The sequence below is a fragment of the Podarcis erhardii genome (assembly GCF_964252035.2).
Source record: "Podarcis erhardii genome assembly, chromosome: 1".
Classification (NCBI taxonomy): Eukaryota; Metazoa; Chordata; class Lepidosauria; order Squamata; family Lacertidae; genus Podarcis; species Podarcis erhardii.
Window position 1 is genome coordinate 4,131,360 of NC_138497.1, and position 20,539 is coordinate 4,151,898.

The 20,539-nt window shown below is 47.1% G+C and overlaps 1 protein-coding gene and 1 long non-coding RNA gene across 7 annotated transcripts in view; one reads left to right on the forward strand and one right to left on the reverse strand.

The window, feature by feature from the left end:
• Positions 1-20,539, reverse strand: part of TRIM9 (tripartite motif containing 9) — a 76,599-nt gene that overhangs the window by 50,936 nt on the left and 5,124 nt on the right. The gene's annotated exons all lie outside the window — the stretch shown is intronic.
• LOC309345560 overlaps positions 7,718-20,539 on the forward strand; it is a 131,221-nt gene continuing 118,399 nt past the window's right edge. Inside the window, exon 1 of the long non-coding RNA XR_014158303.1 lies at positions 7,718-7,990. This is a non-coding gene — a long non-coding RNA (uncharacterized lncRNA). The remainder of the gene's footprint in view (positions 7,991-20,539) is intronic.

Genomic DNA, 20,539 nt, shown 5'->3' on the forward strand with positions numbered 1-20,539 from the left:
ACAGATTTTGGAGAAGGAACAAAGATCACCAGTGTGCAGTGACCGGAAATTTGTCTAGGTTAAAGCGCTTTTCTCCTCTCCCACGACTTCAATCTTGGAAAAGGAGCTGGTGTCCTAGGATAGATGAGGGATGAGAAGGGGGAAGGGCACCCAAGCTTAACGAAGTAGAAAACGACCTTACAGTTGCCTCTCTAAAGGGGGGGGGGGACCTAATGCAATCCTTTGTCAATTCTTTTCTGGTTAATTTATAGCAGCAAGATCATTAAGATGGAGAGCTAATCAACGGAGGGTTCTCTAATTAAAATGACGCCACTCATCAGTCCTGCTCCCACTCAATTCCCCCCCCCCCCAAGTAACATGGAAAAACACAGGGTGGGGGCACCGCCAAGAAGCTTCAGGGTGAAGATTTTCCAAGGAATACAAAACTAGACACAATCAAGAAATACACAAACGAGATACAGGTGACACCCCTCTGCCATTTAGATTTCAGAAAGAGAGAGGGAATTCTCAGCAAATGTAAAGTCCTATTTAGCTAATGATGTTCTAGGCTGCATCAGCAGAGGTCTAGCGTCCAGATCAAAGGAAGTAATCGTCCCGTTCTATTCTGCCTTGGTCAGGCCACACCTGGAATACTATTTCCAATTCTGTGTACCACAATTTAAGGAGGGTGTTGACAAGCTGGAAGGTGTGCAGAGGAGGGCAGCCAAGATGAGCAAGGGTCTGGAAACCAAGTTATGAGGAAGAGCTGAGGGAGTTTGGCTTAGCGTGGAGAAGAGGAGACTAAGAGGAGATAGGATAGGCATCTTCAAATATCTGAAGGGGAGATGGAGCAAGCTTGTTTTCTGCTCCACCGAAAAGCACAGGATGCAAACCAATGGATTCAAATGACGAGAAAGGAGATTTCAGCTAAACATTACGAAGAGCTTTCTGACAACAAGAACTGTTCAAAGGGGAAAAGACTCCTTCAGAAGGTGGTGGACTCTCCTTCATTCAATTATTGTTGTTGTTGTTGTTGTTAATTTTATTATTTATACCCCGTCAGGGTGGCGGGTGGCACTGTGGTCTAAACCACAGAGCCTAAGGCTTGCCGATCAGCAGGTCGGCAGTTCGAATCCCTGCGACGGGGTGAGCTCCCGTTGCTCCGTTCCTGCTCCTGCCCACCTAGCAGTCCGAAAGCACACCAGTGCAAGTAGATAAATAGGTACCACTCCAGCAGGAAGGTAAACGGTGTTTTCATGTACTGCTCTGGTTCTCCAGAGCTGGCCACATGACCTGGAAGCTGTCTGTGGACAAACGCCGGCTCCCTCGGCCTATAGACCGAGATGAGCATGCAACCCCAGAGTCGTCCACAACTGGACTTAACTGTCAGGGGTCCTTTACCTTTACACACCGCCTATCTGTCTGGTTTTCCCCAGCCACTCTGGGTGGCTCACAGCATATATCAGAACATACTAAAACGTGAAACATAAAAAACTTCCTGAAACAAGGTAGAGGCTGGATGGCCATCCATCCTCTTTAGTTGTGATTCCTGCATTGCAGGGACTAGATCATAAAATCATAGAATTGTAGAGTTCGAAGGGACCCCGAGGGTCAACTTAGATGTCATTGGAGTCCCTTCCAACTGTACAATTCTATGATTCTATGACTCTTATTTATGCTCAAGATTTAGGATGCAAAGCTATGCCCTCTTCCTCGGGACTGAGCGACTCTCCAGGCATACTGTTTATCGTCCATTCATGATTATTTGCGCTCACGGTTATATCCGGGTGGTTATAGGCAATCCTGCTTTAAATAACATTTATGCCTGCAGAAGTTTCAGGATGGGCATACAGCTTCATTTCCAAATAATCTACAAAAACCCATAAATCCCCACTGAAATCCTATAGCTCTAGACAGTCCCTACAGATGGCGGCGATGGAATAGCTTTGGAAGATCATCACAGACCAACCAAGAAAGCAGAACGATGTGTGGATGGTCCAGTATAAATCCACCTGTGATGGCCTGGGATTCGGACTCGGAGGCTGAACCTGAGGAATCCCAGCCTGCACAAGATTCCCCGCCTCCAGAACCAGCTGAGCCAGGGCTGGGGCCTGAGCCTGAAGGGTCTCACCTGTGCTGGGTCCTCAGGTGCAGGCACCAGCTGAGTCTGCTCTGGCTCCTGAGGTGATGGAGGACCAATCATTACCTGCAGGTGCTCCACTCTCAGCCCCGTCAGAGTAAGCTGAGGTTGCCTCTGGGTCCGGTAACCCACCAGCCTCTCCTGAGCTGCAGAGGCTCAGGGCAGAGAGGCGGAGGGAACTAAGTTCCTGCAGGAGGAGTGCTCGTATCCAGGCCAGGAGAGGCGAGTCACCAGAGGATCGGGGCCGCCCTGTGCCTCGGGGCAGATAAAAGCCAGACAGCCCAGTCCCAAGTTGCAGGAGCAACATTGTTGGTTGCTAGTTCCTGTCTGGACCCTGTCCTGCATACCTGCCTGAGCTCCTGACCCACCCTGGTTCCCTGCTTGCATGCCTGTCCCTGACTTCACCCGCCTCCCTGCCCTGCACCCAGCTTCAGCTACTACGGACTGCCTCCACATTGTACCTTTGATCACGGACCGGACTAGGACCTCGCCTCTCAGGTAACCCACGGGACCAGCACACCACCACGAATCCACTATTATTGTGTCAAGGACATGCTACAAAAGACACACTGGAAGGATCCTCTAGCCCAGGGGTCAGCAAACTTTTTCAGCAGGGGGCCGGTCCACTGTCCCTCAGACCTTGTGGGGGGCCAAACTATATTTTGGGGGCAGAAATGAACAAATTCCTATGCCCCACAAATAACCCAGAGATGCATTTTAAATAAAAGCACACATTCTACTCATGTAAAAACAGGCTGATCCCGGACTGTCTTCAGGCCGGATTTAGAAGGCGATTGGGCTGGATCTGGCCCCTGGGCCTTAGTTTGCCTACCCATGCTCTAGCCTATAAGCTCCAGGCTGCAATTTACCAGAAAGAGCATTGTTGTGCTTGGTTTTTCTCATGCCCCTGATGCCCAGTGTGGATTTCTGCCCTGATGGACCACTCTGCCACTCTCCAGGATCTGAGCTGACAGCTCCCAGCCTGCTGAGCTTCTCCCCGGGGTCGACATCTCCATTCCCTACACCTTCTCCCCTTCCAACCACCCTCTCCAAGATTGCTCCATGGGCTTCGTAACCATACTGAGCTAGATGGACCGGTGCTCTAACTCAGTATGAGACAGCCACTCGTGTTCCTAACATGTAAACAAGAGTGTCAAGGTTCACCTGGCAACTGTCAAAACCAGCTGCATTTTTCAAGGAGCTCCTTATCATGCTCATTTTGGGGCTAAATCCAAGTCATGTGTTGAATCCAGAAGACAGTACAGGTGAGGCCACACACACCTGTGCAAGGATCCAACACTCGAACCTGTGGACATCCAACAACGCTGGATGTTGGAAGATTTGGGACAGATAAAAGGATAAAAGATGCCTGCTCCTTGGGAGAAAGGCGATGGCAAACCTAGATAGCATCTTAAAAAGCAGAGACATCACCTTGCCAACAAAGGTCCGTATATCCAGTTATAGATGGGTAGCCGTGTTGGTCTGCCATAGTCAAAAAAAAATAAAAAAATTCCTTCCAGTAGCACCTTAAAGACCAACTAAGTTAGTTCTAGGTATGAGCTTTTGTGTGCATGCACGAAGAAGGGAAGCGAAGAAGTGTGCATGCACACGAAAGCTCATACCTAGAACTAACTTAGTTGGTCTTTAAGGTGCTACTGGAAGGAATTTTTTTATTTTGTTTTGACAAAGGTCCGTATAGTTAAAGCCATTGTTTTCCCAGTAGTGTTGTATGGAAGTGAGAGCTGGACCATAAAGAAGGCTGATCGCCGAAGAATTGATGCTTTTGAATTCTGGTGCTGGAGGAGACTCTTGAGAGTCCCATGGACTGCAAGAAGATCCAACTTCTCCATTCTGAAGGAAATCAGCCCTGAGTGCTCACTGGAAGGACAGATCCTGAAGCTGAGGCTCCAAGACTTTGGCCACCTCATGAGAAGAGAAGACTCCCTGGAAAAGACCCTGATGTTGGGAAAGATGGAGGGCACAAGGAGAAGGGGACGACAGAGGACAACATGGTTGGACAGTGAAGTGTGCATGCACACGAAAGCTCATACCAAGAACTGACTTAGTTGGTCTTTAAGGTGCTACTGGAAGGAATTTTTTTTGTTTTGACTATGGCAGACCAACACGGCTACCTATCTGTAACTATGGTTGGACAGTGTTCTTGAAGCTACAAACACGAGTCTGACCAAACTGCGGGAGGCAGTGGAAGACAGAAGTGCCTGGCGTGCTCTGGTCCAGGGGGTCACGAAGAGTTGGACACGACTAAACGACTAAACAACAACAACAAAAGGATGTACTCATTCACACAGTTAAACTATGAAGGCAAACCATGAGAGACCATGAGAGGGGAGAATACTGGGGTCTTGCTAGCAGGTTTCCCACAGGCATTTTTGACCACTGTAAGAACAGAATAAGGGGCGTGGGTGGCGCTGTGGGTTAAACCACAGAGCCTAGGACTTGCCGATCAGAAGGTTGGCGGTTCGAATCCCCATGACGGGGTGAGCTCCCGTTGCTCAGTCCCAGCTCCTGCCAACCTAGCAGTTCAAAAGCATGTCAAAGTGCAAGTAGATAAATAGGTACCGCTCCAGCGGGAAGGTAAACGGAGTTTCCATGTGCTGCTCTGGTTCGCCAGAAGCGGCTTAGTCATGCTGGCCACATGACCCGGAAGCTGTACGCCGGCTCCCTCAGCGAATAAAGCGGGATGAGCACCACAACCCCAGAGTCGGTCACGACTGGACCTAATGGTCAGGGGTCCCTTTACCTTTACCTAAGAACAGAATGGCAACTTAAATTGGTGGACTATACGCAGCTTGCAGACCTAACATATAGAATAAGAGAGCAAGAAGAATATATGTTTAAAGAAGACTGGAAAATGTTTATTGAATATATGGAGGAAAATTACGTTCATTTGAAAATGTGGGCAGCATGAAGATAAATTCAGCAGTGTATATATGTTTTGATGGATGTAATAATGGAATACTGAATGGTCTAGTTCAGGGTGGCCAACTCCCAAGAAACTGCGATCTACTCACAGAGTTAAAAAGTGGCAGTGATCTACCCCCTTTTTTGGGGGTGCGGGGCAAAGAGGTTGAGCTTTTTTTAGGGGAGCCAAAGTTGTTGAGCTTCTTCAGGGGAGAGCCAGTGATCTGCTGGTGATCTACCACAGACGTCCAGTGATCTACCAGCAGTTTACGGTCTACTTGTTGGACATGCCTGGTCTAGTTTATATAAAATATGCAGGGATTTGTGTTTTGTAAAATAAACCATGGAAAGAGAAGAAGGGAAGGCGCTGGTATCTTAAGGATGTAAAAATGAGTATTTTAAATGGTAAATCAGAAAATTTAATAAAAATTGTGGGGGGGGGGGAGAGAACAGGATGTTGGACTAGATGGGCCAAGGGGTGATATGATAGCCATGTTCAAATATATAAAAGGATGTCACATAGAGGAGGGAGAAAGGTTGTTTTCTGCTGCTCCAGAGAAGCGGACACGGAGCAATGGTTCCAAACTACAAGAAAGAAGATTCCACCTAAACATTAGGAAGAACTTCCTGACAGTAAGAGCTGTTCGACAGTGGAATTTGCTGCCAAGGAGTGTGGTGGAGTCTCCTTCTTTGGAGGTCTTTAAGCAGAGGCTTGACAACCATATGTCAGGAGTGCTCTGATGGTGTTTCCTGCTTGGCAGGGGGTTGGACTCGATGGCCCTTGTGGTCTCTTCCAACTCTAGGATTCTATGATTCTATGATTCTATGATTCATGTTACATTCTTATGTTTGACACCAGCAAGCCTCTCGAATCCGCAGCCAGGAAACTCCCCAGCGGAATTAAATAAGTAATGGGAAGGTTGAAGGCCAGGATGCATCCACAATGTACGGGGGGAGGGGGGAGAGAAGAGTACATTATTTCCTGGAGATTGCACACCAGGCATGACGTCAACCTCTGTAACATTTGCAGTCCCTTCCCCATTCATCCCAAGAGGCTTTCGCTCAATGGCTCAGCCTGCTGAAGGATTATGAGGGGTTCTTTCAGACAGCTGCTCCAGAGAAGGCAAGGGCTGGGTGGGCTTACGGCTTGCTGGGATGCTGGGATGCTTGATTTGTGGAAATTGCACAGGGGATCTGCCTAAGCCGCCCAACCCTCCTCCTTTTGGCCTTTTGCAACCCATTAAGGGATTCCAGCACTCTGGGGGGTGGGGTGGGGGAGTGGGGGCTGTTGGGCTGTCAGCTTCTGCAAAAGAAGGCTTGAGCTCAGATGACCTTGGAGAAAGAAGGAGTGTGTGTGTTTGTGTGTTTCAGTTCTGGAGGAGGCCGCCCAGATTGTAATTAGCAGGCCATCTTTTGTGCTTGGAAAGCCAAAGTGTTGCTTCGGGGAGAAATGAGATTACTGGAGCAGAGCGAAGGAAGGCACCTCTGGGGAGGGAGTGAAGGGAGAGGGGGGAGCCGAGAGAGGAGGAAGGGAAAGAAGAGGCAGAGAGAGACAGAGAGAGAGAGAGAGAAAGGAGACAGAGAAGGATTAGCCAAATACAGAAACAGCTAAAGGACCCTGACTCTGGATTCGAATGGGAAGCAGAGGGTGGATGACGATGAACAGGGCATTTTAATTTGTTCCACAGAGGAGGGTATTGATATCTCCTCTGTATGAGCGATGCTCTTTCCAGAATGCGGCAGCTAGACTGGTGACTGGGAGCGGCCGCCAAGACCACATAACACCAGTCTTGAAAGACCTACATTGGCTCCCAGTACGTTTCCGAGCACAATTCAAAGTGTTGGTGCTGATCTTGAAAGCCCTAAATGGCCTCGGTCCAATATACCTGAAAGAGCGTCTCCTCCCCCATCATTCTACCCGGACACTGAGGTCCAGCTCCGAGGGCCTTCTGGCGGTTCCCTCACTGCGAGAGGCCAAGTTACAGGGAACCAGGCAGAGGGCCTTCTTGGTAGTGGCGCCCGCCCTGTGGAACGCCCTCCCATCAGATCTCAAGGCGATAAACAACTACCTGACATTCAGAAGACATCTGAAGGCAGCCCTGTTCAGGGAAGTTTTTAATGTGTGACATTTTAGTGTATTTTTCATCTTTGTTGGAAGCCGCCCAGAGTGGCTGGGGAAAACCAGCCAGATGGGTGGGGTACAAATAATAAATTATTATTATTATTATTATTATTATTATTATTATTATTATTATTATTACTTGAAAGAGAATAAAAACCCACAGTCTCGATTCTTGTGTTTTGGGATGTGATGGTACATCTCCTACCTGTTCATTTCTGCCTTTGGTTTTTATTGCATTTATATCCCATCGTTTTTCTCCAGGGAGCTTATATGGTTCTTCCCCCCCCCCCGCCCCCCAGTTTATCCCCACACCAACCCTGTGAGGTAAGTTGGGTCATCCAATGAGATTCATGGCCAAGTGGGGATTTGACCCCTGCTTTATCCCGGGTCCTAGGCTGACTCTCTAACCACTACACCACACTGGCTTGCTGTCATGAATTGGCAGGACGATGGGGAGAAGGAGGAAGCGGTGGAATAGGATCCTGGCGAGGGGTGTGGCCGGGACTGGGACAAGCTGGGGCTGGGGAAGGAGAAGGTGGTATAGGAAGTACCGTATTTTTCGCTCTATAGGACGCACCGGACCATAGGAGGGGGAGAACAGAGGAAAAAAATTCTCCCCCTCTCTGTTCAGTGCCCCTTCAGCGAAGCGGCAGGAGAAACAGAGCCCCTTCCATTTCTCCTCCCGCTTCGCTGAAGGGGCGCTGCGCAGAGAGGGAAAACTGTGCAGTGCCTCTCCAGCTAAGCGAAGCCTGGAGAGCAAGAGGGATCGGTGTGCATCGACCCCACTCACTCTCCAGGCTTCAGGCGGCTATCCGCAAGCCTTTGGAGTGCGGCGGGAACTCTTGCTGCGCTCCGAAGGCTTGCAGATAGCTGCCTGAAGCCCCCAGAAAGCAGCGGGAGTTCCCGCTGCGCTCCAGGGGCTTCAGGTGGCTTCAGCAAAAGCAACGCGAAACCTCCGGAGCGCGGGGGGAGCTCTCCCTCTGCGCTTCGGAGGCTTTGCGTTGCTATCACTTAAGCCAAGGAGCCTGTATTCGCATAATAATAATAATAATAATAATAATAATAATAATAATAATTTATTATTTATACCCCGCCCATCTGGCTGGGCCTCCCCAGCCACTCTGGGTGGCTTCCATAGAAAGCAAAAATACAGTAAAATATCACATGTTAAAAACTTCCCTGAACAGGGCTGCCTTAAGATGTCTTCTGAATGTCAGGTAGTTGTTTATTGCTTTGACATCTGCTGGAAGCGCGTTCCACAGGGCGGGCGCCACTACCAAGAAGTCCCTCTGCCTGGTTCCCTGTAGCTTTGCTTCTCGCAATGAGGGAACCGCCAGAAGGCCCTCGGCGCTGGACCTCAGCGTCCGGGCAGAATGATGGGGGTGGAGACGCTCCTCACTCATTTCCCCTTAATTTTTGAAGGGGAAAAAGTGTGTCTTATAGAGCAAAACATACGGTATTCACAGGCTGTCAGGGACCGAGGAGGAATGTGTTGGTTTCTGTTTATGCCACTGTGCAGTGCTTGGCGTCACAAGACTCTGTTTTGCATTCCAGAGATTCCAGGCTGTTGGAAGTCTCACGGAGGACGGATGTGACGTTACTGGTTTCCTTTTCCTTTGTTTTTCCAGTTGCTCTCTGCTTTCACAGAGAGAGCATGTATGTTTCTTTTCTGTCTGCGTAGTTAGAAATAAAACGCTCTTTGCAATGTAGCTCATATTTCTCAGCTCCTTCCCTGCTGCTGGATACTCTGCGTTACTCTGGAGCCTTATCAGAGGCTCAGGTCGTTAATCATCCTCGGAGGAGGAGGAGTAGCTCGGTCGTAGCGGAGATTCGACATTTTTTGTTATGGGCCCAAAGGAGCGGAATGCAATGTTAGGAGCCCTGTCCCCTTCTCCTGAACTTTCCCAAAGGCAGGAGGACAGTATTGATTTAGAACAGTGGTTTGCAGAGGGGCATGGTCTAGAAAGGAGAAGCTGGGAAATACTGGGTGAGGAACAGTTAGAAGAGGAAACATCAAGAGAGAAACAGCTGGTAGATTCAGTATCTTTGAACAGCATTCCTGAGCCCCTTTTGCCTAAGACTAGATGGACTATGAGGGGAGGTAGGTAGCCATGTTGGTCTGCCGTAGTCGAAACAAAATTTAAAAATTCCTTCCGGTGCATGCACACGAAAGCTCATACCAATAACAAACTTAGTTGGTCTCTAAGGTGTTACTGGAAGGAATTTTGTTACATCTGAGGGGAGGGTGTTCCACAGGGCAGGCGCCACCAACGAGAAGGCCCTCTGCCTGGTTCCCTGTAACTTTGCTTCTCACATTGAAGGAACCGCCAGAAGGCCCTCGGCGCTGGACCTCAGTGTCTGGGCAGAACGATGGGGGTGGAGACGCTCCTTCAGGTATACTGGGCCGAGGCCATTTAGGGCTTTCAAGGTCAGCACCAATGCTGAGAAAAGTGGCAGGACAAAAGAAAGATCTCTCAGACCCATGCCTAGGGATGAACAGATGAAATTGTGGGACAAAGGGAAGTTGTGAAGGAGCCCTTCATGTTGGGAGATTCAGGAAAGATACAAGGAAGTATTTCTTCCCACATCACATTGTTGAACTATGGAACTTCCTGCCACAGGAGGCAGGGATGGCCACCAATATGGATGGCTTTACAAGGGGATTAGACAAATTCATGGAGGAGAGAACTATTGAGGGTTACTATCTAGGATGGCTTTGCAATGTTTCTGAATACCAGTTGCTGGAATGCACAGAAAGGCAAGGGAGCTCCTGGGCTCAGATCCTGCTTCAGAGATACACAGGATTGAACCCTGAAGCTTCTACCTGTGAAGCATATGTATATGCATATTTTGGGAAGAATCTTCCCAAGTTTTGTCTCTGGGAATGATTTCTCACAAGGCGCAAACTTCCAGTGTTGAACAATGGAATTTCCCATGGGTGACAAATGGCTGGTGGTTTTTCTTCAGCAGTTTGAAACATTTTTTTGCTGTAGCGCATGGTTCTGTTTACATCCTTCCCTTCCAGGCGCACAATGGGGACTCCTCACAAGGAAAGACTTCATGCATGTCCTTGTAAATCTGAGAAATTAATGCCTTGTTTCATCTGTCAGTAATTTGTTTGGCGGCTGCTAGATTTGGTGACTTTTGGATTTCCCTACAGTTTTTGGTCGTCCATCTCAAGAGCAGCCTTGCTTTAAATAGATTCTAGGGTCACTGGAATCTCTATAATAAGGGTGGTGAACCCATGTCACTCTCCCTGATATTGGGACTCCAACTGCCATCATCCCCAGGTAACATGACCAATAGTCAGGGCTTTTGACAAAGTCCCCCCATAATATTCTTGTGGAGAAGCTGGTGAAATGTTGACTGCATAAGGTTACTCTGGAGTCCTGTGTCCAGGTTTGGTTACCATAATTTAAGAAGGATGTTGAGAAATTGGAAGGTGTGCAGAGGAGGGCAACCAAGATGATCAAGGGTCTAGAAGCCAAGTCTTATGGGGAACGGTTGAAGGAGGTGGGTATGTTTAGCCTGAAGAAGAAGAAGAAGAGTTTGGATTTGATAGCCCGCTTTATCACTACCTGAAGGAGTCTCAAAGCGGCTAACATTCTCCTTTCCCTTCCTCCCCCACAACAAACACTCTGTGAGGTGAGTGGGACTGAGAGACCTCAAAGAAGTGTGACTGGCCCAAGGTCACCCAGCAGCTGCAGGTGGAGGAGCAGGGAAGCGAACCCGGTTCACCAGATTACGAGTCCACTGCTCTTAACCACTACACCACACTGGAAAAGAGAGGAGAGGAGAGATACAATAGCCTTCTTCAAATATCTAAAGGGCTGCCGCATGGAAGATGGAGCAATTTTGTTTTCACCTGCTCTGGAGGAAAGGACTTGGACCAATGGCTTCAAGTAGCAAGAAAGGAGATTTGGCTCAACATCAGGAAAAACTTTCTGACAGTAAGAGGTTGGGGACTTTTCTTCACTGGAGGTTTCAAACAAGCGTTTGGATGGTCTTTGTGGGATGTGAAACACAAGAGCAGTCAAGTACAACATTCCTAGAGTGAACATGTTTACACATGGGGAGGAATGTTTGTCCAGCCAGCAGGTCAACTTCCTGTTTTCTTCTGGGCTGGGACACACTTCCTCTGCATGTGACTAGAGGTGGGCGTGGCTCACCTGTGCAGGTAACGACAAAAGCACAGGGCAGGGCAGCCACCTCTCTCTCTTTAACTACATGCATCGAAAGAAGCAACATCTGCTTAGCCAACGATGCTCTCCAGCCAAGAGAGGACAAAGGGACTGTCCCCTTATGAGATAGTTTCCAGGTGAATGTTACTTTTCTAAGCTAGGTCTGCCTTCTGGGATCCGATTGTGAACAGAATGATGTGTGAGTAAACTCTTTTATACTTTTATAGAAGACTGTGTCGTGTCTTATCTTTTATGAGGGAATAAGGGGGAAATACCAGAACAGTTTTTCTAGAGGCTTTAGCGAGCCTGAGCAAATGCATCCACTGTGAGTTTAAAAAGGGGAATGTTACTCTGCTAAAGTGTGCACTTGTTTACACAAGTTGGAAAGGCTGTAATCAGACAATATATACTTTCCTGGATCTCTGAACATTCCCACAGTCTTTTGTCATGGATGCTTTAATTGAGATTGCATTGCAAGGAATTGGACTAGATAACCCTGGGACACCTTCAAACTCTGTGATTCTGTGATGACAGCTGGAGTCTCAACATCATCCTGAGTGGGGAGGGGGCAGAGGTCCCTCATCCCTGCTCTGGAAAGCAAGAAAAGCCCCACTGGGTGTCAGACCAAATGAGGTGGTGCTTCCAAGACAATAATTTAACACACACACACACACAAACATCTTTCCCACTTCTTTCTCCAGGGAGCTCAAAGTGGCACACATTTATCATCCTCCCTGTTTTCTCCCCACAACATGGGGGGTGTATTTGGTATACTGCCCTTCCGCAGATCTCAGGGCAGTTCATAACATCCAATAAATAAAATAAGAATAGCAGCAGCAACAACAACAACCCTGTGAGGTAGGTCAGGCTGAGAGGCAGGGACTGGCCCCCAAGGTCATACCCAGGGAGCGTCATGCCTGGGTGGGAGTTTGAGCCCTGGTCTTCTAGGTCCTGTGCTTTTTTTTCTAAAAAAAATAAATATGTTTAGGGGTACTGTCATTTTCCTACTCATATTGAAATACTGCCCCTCAATGAGGCCCAAAAAGAAAGCAATGTCTAGGTCCTAGTCTGCACCTCCACCAGAGCCCCGTAGTTGTCTCCCTCATGCCATTAATGTTAGAGTTCAGAACTTAACTGGTTAAGTGTTCTGAGGTGTGCGTCACTTTCTGACGTCAGCGATTCGAAGCTGGGAGGAGCTTGTTCTCTGTTCTTTCTCTTTCCTCTGTGTCTTTGAGGGAGACGGACGCAGCTTGTAACGGCTGTAATGGCTGAAAGAAGCCCTGGACTATTTTGCTGAGAAATGTCGCAATAAAGAACTGTAAATAGACAAACCTGTACTGTGTATGTTTGTCTGGAGCAAGTGACAGCTTTACCGCTGTGTCTACTCTGCTAGGCGTGACTGAAGAGACAGCAGGAGTTACTGCGCAGCGGAAGTGCACCGGACCGCTGTAAGTGGCTGATTGGGATCGTAAACAAATCAGCAAGGTCACGCCCCGATCAATAAATCGCACAATTAAGTCATTTTCTTCAACCGCTAGACTGGACAGTGAACCTGAGCCATTCCATTTCTCCAGGGAGTGTTTTGCATAATACGGTTCCTTTCATGAAACGACTGAAGTTTAGGTCAACTATTTGGCCAGCGACTAGCATTAGCCAACCATGCGGTGGGCTGGCCGTGGCCTCTGAGCTCTGCTTGATTGCTTCACTCTTAACTGGGAGGCAGACTGGGAGGGGCAAGGTGGTAGCAAGGTTGGGTGCACCGGATTGCCCCGCTGCTGTGTTTGCACCACGCTGACCTCACCACCACGTTGCCCAACCCCATTACCGCTTGGTTTAACTTGCACTGTGGGGCTTGCCCTGCCCTCCCCCACCACTTGGGACATAATAGAATGCGCAGAGCAGGTGGGCTCTGCTCACCACAAGCCATGGATGTGCCACCTTCTTGATAGTGGAAACGTGTGCCATCATAGATGCAGCATTCGCGCATTGGCACCAATTGCTCTAGCTGCCTTCATTGCCACACGTCACAAGATGACAACCGGGACCCATCAATTGCTTGTGGAATGAAAGGTAAAGGGACCCCTGACCATTAGGTCTAGTCGTGGCCGACTCTGGGGTTGCGGCACTCATCTTGCTTTATTGGCCAAGGGCGCCGGTGTACAGCTTCCGGGTCATGTGGCCAACATGACTAAGCCGCTTCTGGCGAACCAGAGCAGCGCACAGAAACGCCATTTACCTCCCCCCCCCCCGGAGCAGTACCTATTTATCTACTTGCACTTTGACGTGCTTTCGAACTGCTAGGTTGGCAGGAGCAGGGACCGAGCAACGGGAGCTCACCCCGTCGCAGGGATTTGAACCGCCGACCTACTGATCGGCAAGTCCTAGGCTTTATGGTTTAACCCACAGCGCCACCTACGTCCCTGTCCCTGGAATGATTGTAGCCAGGGGTTAATTGCTACAAATTACCTCCTCTAACATCACTCCACCCCCCAGGCCCCAAATCTCTAGTGATTTAAGAGAGGAAGGCAACAAAATCCCATGAACGCAACCTGTATCGAAGTGTGGAAATAAGAATTTGAGAAGAATTGGGATTCACCGGTGTTGAAGGCCTCATTGTCATGGAGGTGTTAAACTTATATCTGGACTTTACCACTGCAGACTGCAAAAGTGGGTATCCAAAGTCACCCACAGGATCTGAAAGATTGCAGAAGCCAAGATCAGCAGCCCCCTCGCCTGTTGCTGAAGTCGCCCATCACCGACAGCTTTGCCACCTCTCCTTTCTGTTCTTGCAAGCATGCTTCACAGAACTGATCTCATCTCTGACCGCAGGCAAAAATCACCTTCCCCGGCAAGGGAGAGGGGAGCAAGGTTTCTTTCAGGCTGTGTCCCATGTTGAGTAAATATTTTGACAGCTTGGCTGAGGAAGCCGCCGGGAGAAGAAGCTCATGCATGGTGAGCCGTGTTGCACCCAGCGCCCTTTTGCCCTGAGGCGGCCTGGGTGACAGCGGAGAGCTGGCAGAGCAGTTTGTGTCTTGTCAGGCAGGCTCTCTTCCGCCTCCTGAGCTCAGGAGGGCTGCACTTGTTGAGAAGCGGAGTGGGAGGAAGAGGAAAGCGAGGGAGGGAGCAGGAGAGGGCAGAAATGCAGCGGCGAAGAAAGCTGCAATTGTGAAGGAAGGTCCTTCTTCATTCCCCCACCCCACAACCACCTGTGAAGTCAATGAGATGCTCCAGAAAATTCCATGGCTGCTAAGAATAATGGAATTGTAGAGTCCAGCCTGTTGTCTTTGTCCATGGAGTTTTCTTGGCAGGGATACTGGAGTGGCTTGCCAGTTCCTGCTTCAGGTGGTTCACGTTTGGTCAAAACCCTCCACTATGACCTGTCCATCTTGGGTGGCCCTGCATGGCATAGCTCATAGCTTCTCTGAGTTATTCAAGCCCCTTCACCACGGCAAGGCAGTGATCCATGAAGGGGCAGTGATCCATGAAGGATCAATGACAAACCTAGACAGCATCTTAAAAAGCAGAGGCTGATTGCTGAAGAATTGATGCTTTTGAATTATGGTGTTCTTGAGAGTCCCATGGACTGCAAGAACATCAAACCTCTCCATTCTGAAGGAAATCAGCCCTGAGTGCTCACTGGGAGGACAGATCCTGAAGCTGAGGCTCCAAGACTTTGGCCACCTCATGAGAAGAGAAGACTCCCTGGAAAAGACCCTGATGTTGGGAAAGATGGAAGGCACAAGGAGAAGGGGACGACATAGGACGAGATGGTTGGACAGTGTTCTGGAAGCTACCAACATGAGTTTGACCAAACTGCGGGAGGCAGTGGAAGACAGGAGTGCCTGGCGTGCTCTGGTCCAGGGGGTCACGACTAAATGACTAAACAACAACAACAACCCCTGCAATGCAGGTATCACAGCTAAGGAACCTCTGTTTAAAAACCTCCAGTGAAGGAGAGTTCACCACCGTCCAAAGAAGTCCATTCCACTGTCGAATGGCTCTTGCCGTCAGAAAGTTCTTCCACATGTTTAAAATCATCTCCTTTCTTGACATTTGAATCCATTGGCTGGGGTCCTACCCTCCAGAGCAGGAGAAAATGAAAATTGCTCCATCTTCTAGTGTGATAGTCCTTCAGATATTTGAAGATGGCTCTCAAATTGCCTCTCAGTCTTCTCTTCTCCAGGCTAAACATCCCCAACTCCCTCAACCATTCCTTGAGTTAGGGTTAGATGAAGCTGCTTTAGATTCATTTCTCCACATTTCTGCAACAATTTGCAATTTAAAAAAGAATCCTATAAAAGTTCATCAGCATTTCAACGGAGATTTCCCCCTGATAAACACATCTTTGTGTGAAGTTTTGACTAATATGCATATTTTTGCATGCAATTTCCTCTAACAGAATGCATCCAACCTCTTGTTTTCACCCTATTTCTGTGACTGTAATTTGTTTTAACTGCTTTTATTTCCCAATTTTTCCAATTGTTTTCACCCACCCTGGGGCCTGTTGGTGACTTTTCCTGCCATATATACATTTTCGTATGTATTGCCTGGTTGTAGAACTGCATTGCAAAATTCAGAGAAGCGTGAATTTTGAAGAGGAGACTGGATTTCAGTTTGGGTATCGTTTTGAAAAGTGCACATTGGATTGTTTCTCATTAAAACGCAAACAGTCTCCATTTCCCCCTCCATCCTTGCCAGGAGGAGGCACACAAGCACAGGAAGTCCACAGAGCCAAAGGCATGCCTAAGGAACCAGCCTCACACCTGATTGGTGGCTGTGGGGTGCTGCCACTCCCACTCCCCCCCCCCTCTGAATTGTGGGAGTGCATGTTTGTCATCTCTTTTTTAAAAAAAAAAAAGTTGTTGTTGTTTCTATCCCAGTTTTTTTTTTTTTCAAATCCAGGACTTCTATTATTATTATTCAATTTTTATTGGAAATTTTATTTACAACATAACATAACCCCCCCACCCCCCAGTACAGAAATACAATAAACATAACATACAACAATACAACCAAATAAAAGACTTCATTTATCCTGTATCTGGCCTCCTTATTTACTGCTTATAAGCTGTTTCCTTTATGAATAATAATTAAGATTTTTTCTAATTATAACTTAAATATCTACAAAGTCTCCTGCAGACATGAATCGAAACAAGTCCAGGTATGTATTTTAGGGCACTGTTTTGTGAAGTATTCTCTGCATTATTATTTTTTAAATAAATTTTTATTAAGATTTTAAAGGTTACAGAAAGAAAAGAAAAAAAGAAAACAATCAAGGAAGAAAAAGAAAAAAAACAATACATATCATCAAAAAACAGAAAAAGGAAAAAAGAAATAAAAAACAAGTCAAACCTTTAACTCACTTACTTACATTCACTTATTTCCTTGACTTCCTCACGCCTCCCATTTTTTTATTCTAATTCAATTAAATATTCCAGCAAATCCTTCCAACTTTGTTTTTATCCTAATAATTTATCTTAACATATTATAATTTTACCTGTGAAGTATTCTCTGCATTTCCCCCATGCTTTTTGAAATTCTTGTCTAGTGTGATCTCTAAATCCAGGACTTCTAATGCAGTTAAAGAGAGAGAAGAACTTCTACTCCTTTTCTCTAAACTGAAAAGTCCCAAAAAATGCTGCAACCTTTTCCCAGAGTGGAGCTTCTCCATCTCTATCTTGCTAGCCGTTTTCCAACTCTACAAGATCCTTTGGGAGGTGAGGCAACCAGAAAAAGAAGTGAAATAATTTCCTGGAGTGCGGTTCCTGGTTCCTTTGCAAGAAGCAAACATGCAAAGCTTAGGCGCCAACATTTCCTTTCACACTTCCTCGACTGCTGAGCAATCCCCCCTGGCAATCTTTGCTTGATGCCCTGCATGGTCTACTTTCTTGTGCGCTGAGAGCTGCCAAACTGAAGGTGCTGCAATAGTGGCTTGAGCAGATTCTCCTGGCTTAAAACCAGCCATACTCACAGTCCCAATGTGCACAGACCATGAACCTTCTAGGACAGGGGTAGACAACCTAAGGCCCGGGGGCCGGATCTGGCCCAATCGCCTTCTCAATCCGGCCCGCGGACAGTCCAGGAATCAGTGTATTTTTACATGAGTAGAATGTGCCCTTTTATTTAAAATGCATCTCTGGGTTAATTTGTGGGGCCTGCCTGGTGTTTTTACATGAGTGGAATGTGTGCTTTTATTTAAAATGCATCTCTGGGTTATTTGTGGGGAGTAGGAATTCGTTCATTTTTTTTTTTTTCAAAATATAGTCCGGTCCCCCACAAGGTCTGAGGGACAGTGGACAGGCCCCCTGCTGAAAAAGTTTGCTGACCCCTGTTCTAGGGGGCTCTTCGTTCAGCCCCTGTCCCACCCTATCTAAAATATAGAGACAAGGATACTAACCTACCTTCTAAGGCTATTATTGTCAGGATTAAATATGGCAGTGAAGTTGCCAGCAAGGACCCACTGCAATGGTCACATTTCTCCTCTATTTGAAGATCTAAATTGGTTACCAGTGTTCATGATCTCTTACACTGGGTCAGACCATTGGTGCAAATAGCTCAGCAATTTCTACAGGACCCTATCTGAAATTTAGATTTGTTTTTAAAGGAGTCAATAATGCCAACCCCCCAATTGGATGGAAGGCCCTCAGCGCTGGACCTCAGTATCTGAGCAGAACGATGGGGGTGGAGACGCTCCTTCAGGTATACTGGACCGAGGCCGTTTAGGGCTTTAAAGGTCAGCCCCAACGTTTTGAATTGTGCTCGGAAACGTACATTCCCTAATGAGGCCACCCACCACCAGTACCCTTCCACCATTCGGCTTCCGTTCGTAGACCAAGGTAAAATTCGCTAACCGGAACACTACTTCCGGTTTTGCAGAGTTCGTAAACAGGGCTGTTCTTAAACCAAGTTACCACTGTATCTTACAAAAGTTCACTCTGAGCTGCTTTTCTGAGTCCCCTCCATTAAAGTCTTGGGTACAAGATGGGTGGGTTCCTTGATCAGAAATATGACCTTCACTGCTCCCAGTCATCAAAGGACCCCATCCTCTATGAGGGCAAAGTCAGTTGCAACCAAGCTCTGGGTGAAATATATGAAGTGGCAGTGGCAGCTTGGCCCCATGGTACCTTTTGAGTGTGGGATGTAACATCACTGAAGCAGTCAAATACAACATTTCCTGTTTGCCCAGAGTGGACACACAGGGGAACATTGTTCCAGCCAGGAGGACTTCCTGTCACACCTTGTCTGGAACATCCTCCCCCTGTATGTGACCAGGTAGGTGGGCGTGACCCTAGCAGACCCTATAAAGGGGCTGGTCACGCAGCCATCTTCCTCTTATGCTGCTCTCTTTTGATCCCTTCTCTCCATTTTGCTGTCTGCTGTCTGCTGGCTCTCAGCCAGCAACACAAGGGCTCATCCCTCACAGAAGATGAACCCACACTTTTCTCTGTAACCGTAACTGCAAGATAAAGCCTGCCTTCAGGACCATACTGTGAACTGAATGTATGTAAACCTTAGCATTACTTTTAAAGGAAGACTGTTGTGTCACTATTGTTTTTAAGAGGCAACCAAAGGGGATTTACCAGGAACAATCCAATCTGGATTGCTTAACTCAAATGATTCTCACAAATCCATCCACTAACTTACTGCAATGTACAAGGAAATGTGCTACATGACTCACTAGAGTGAGGAAGGATAATATTTAATCAATATATCCTCTCCTATTATCCTCAACTTTCCCACATGGACAACTTTTGCTTGGTTACGAAAAGCAGGCGAAGTCCCAGGCCCTGTGTCTTGCTCCAAAGAGCTCTCCAGAAAGTTTTGTTTGATGCCATCCACGGCCAGTCCAAGGCATTTTGCCACCTGAGGCGGAAGAAAAGTTGACCACCCCCTAATTCCACATATAGAAGTCAATCTTACTTCCACACTGGTGACATGGTGGCATTCCCCACCATGCCTGAGGCAGCAGGTCAGATTTCTAAGTGGGGCAGGAGTGGCCATGTGGAAACAGCAGAGACTGGCTGGGGACCCAGGAGGAACAGCCAGAAACTGCTGCTGCTACTCCTGAGTCAATGCTGCCTGAGGCAGTTGCCTTACTCGATCTAATAGCAGGGCCAACCCCAATTCCTTGCATGCAAAAAGGAAACCACCACCACATTTTGTCTAATAGCAGTTACTTGGCCATTCACCTGTCGATATTTATGAATTACAGTCTCAAAAACAAGGCAATTCAGTATGTCTCGGAAGATAATTAGAATTCATTGCAATGATGAATTAAAACGTATTTCAGAAGGCTGATTTTAAATGCATTCCTCTTAACAGAACTGGGCCAGGCAAGTTGACTTTGGTGCAGTGATGCCACTTTGCTGAATTGGGATCATTGGGTGAGGGCTGAGGGGACCTGGGTTCAGAGGTCCTGAAACTCATGGGATGGGCCAGCCACTGTTCCCTAGTCCATGGGGATGAAAACACTGTGAACCCATGCCCAAGGATTAAGACATTCTGGGAGATGATTTACAATGAAATGAAAAAGGTATTTAAATATACCTTTCTGAAGAAACCAGAGGCCTTTCTCCTGGGCATGGTCGGCCAATTGGTGCCAAAGAAGGACAGAAATTTCTTTATGTATGCAACAACAGCAGCAAGAATACTCATCGCGAAGTATTGGAAGACACAAGATTTACCCACCCGGGAAGAATGGCAGATGAAGCTGATGGACTATATGGAATTGGCGAAAATGACTGGCAGAATCCGAGACCAGGGAGAAGAGTCGGTGGAAGAAGATTGGAAAAAATTTAAAGATTATCTACAGAAATATTGCAAAATTAATGAGCTATAGAAAAATGGTGGAATGAAGTTATATGGCTTTGGCAGAAATATTATAAGGAACTAGGTACAGATAGATTGTTAATGTATTAAAGGGAAAAAATAAGGTTAAGATTAATTACAGGACAGAAATTAGATGAAGATGGAAAGGAATTGCTGAAACAGTTAATTGAAGTGGAATACAAAAAGGGAGGCGTGAGGAAGTCAATGAAACAAGTGAATGAAAGTTAAGATTGAAAATATTGGAAGTGTTTTTAATTGTTTTTGTTTTGTTTTGTTAATTCAGTGTTTTATGTAGTGTTTTTGTTTCTGTTTTTGTATTTTATTATGTTGATTTGTTTAATTTTTTTTCTTTCTTTTTGTAATCTT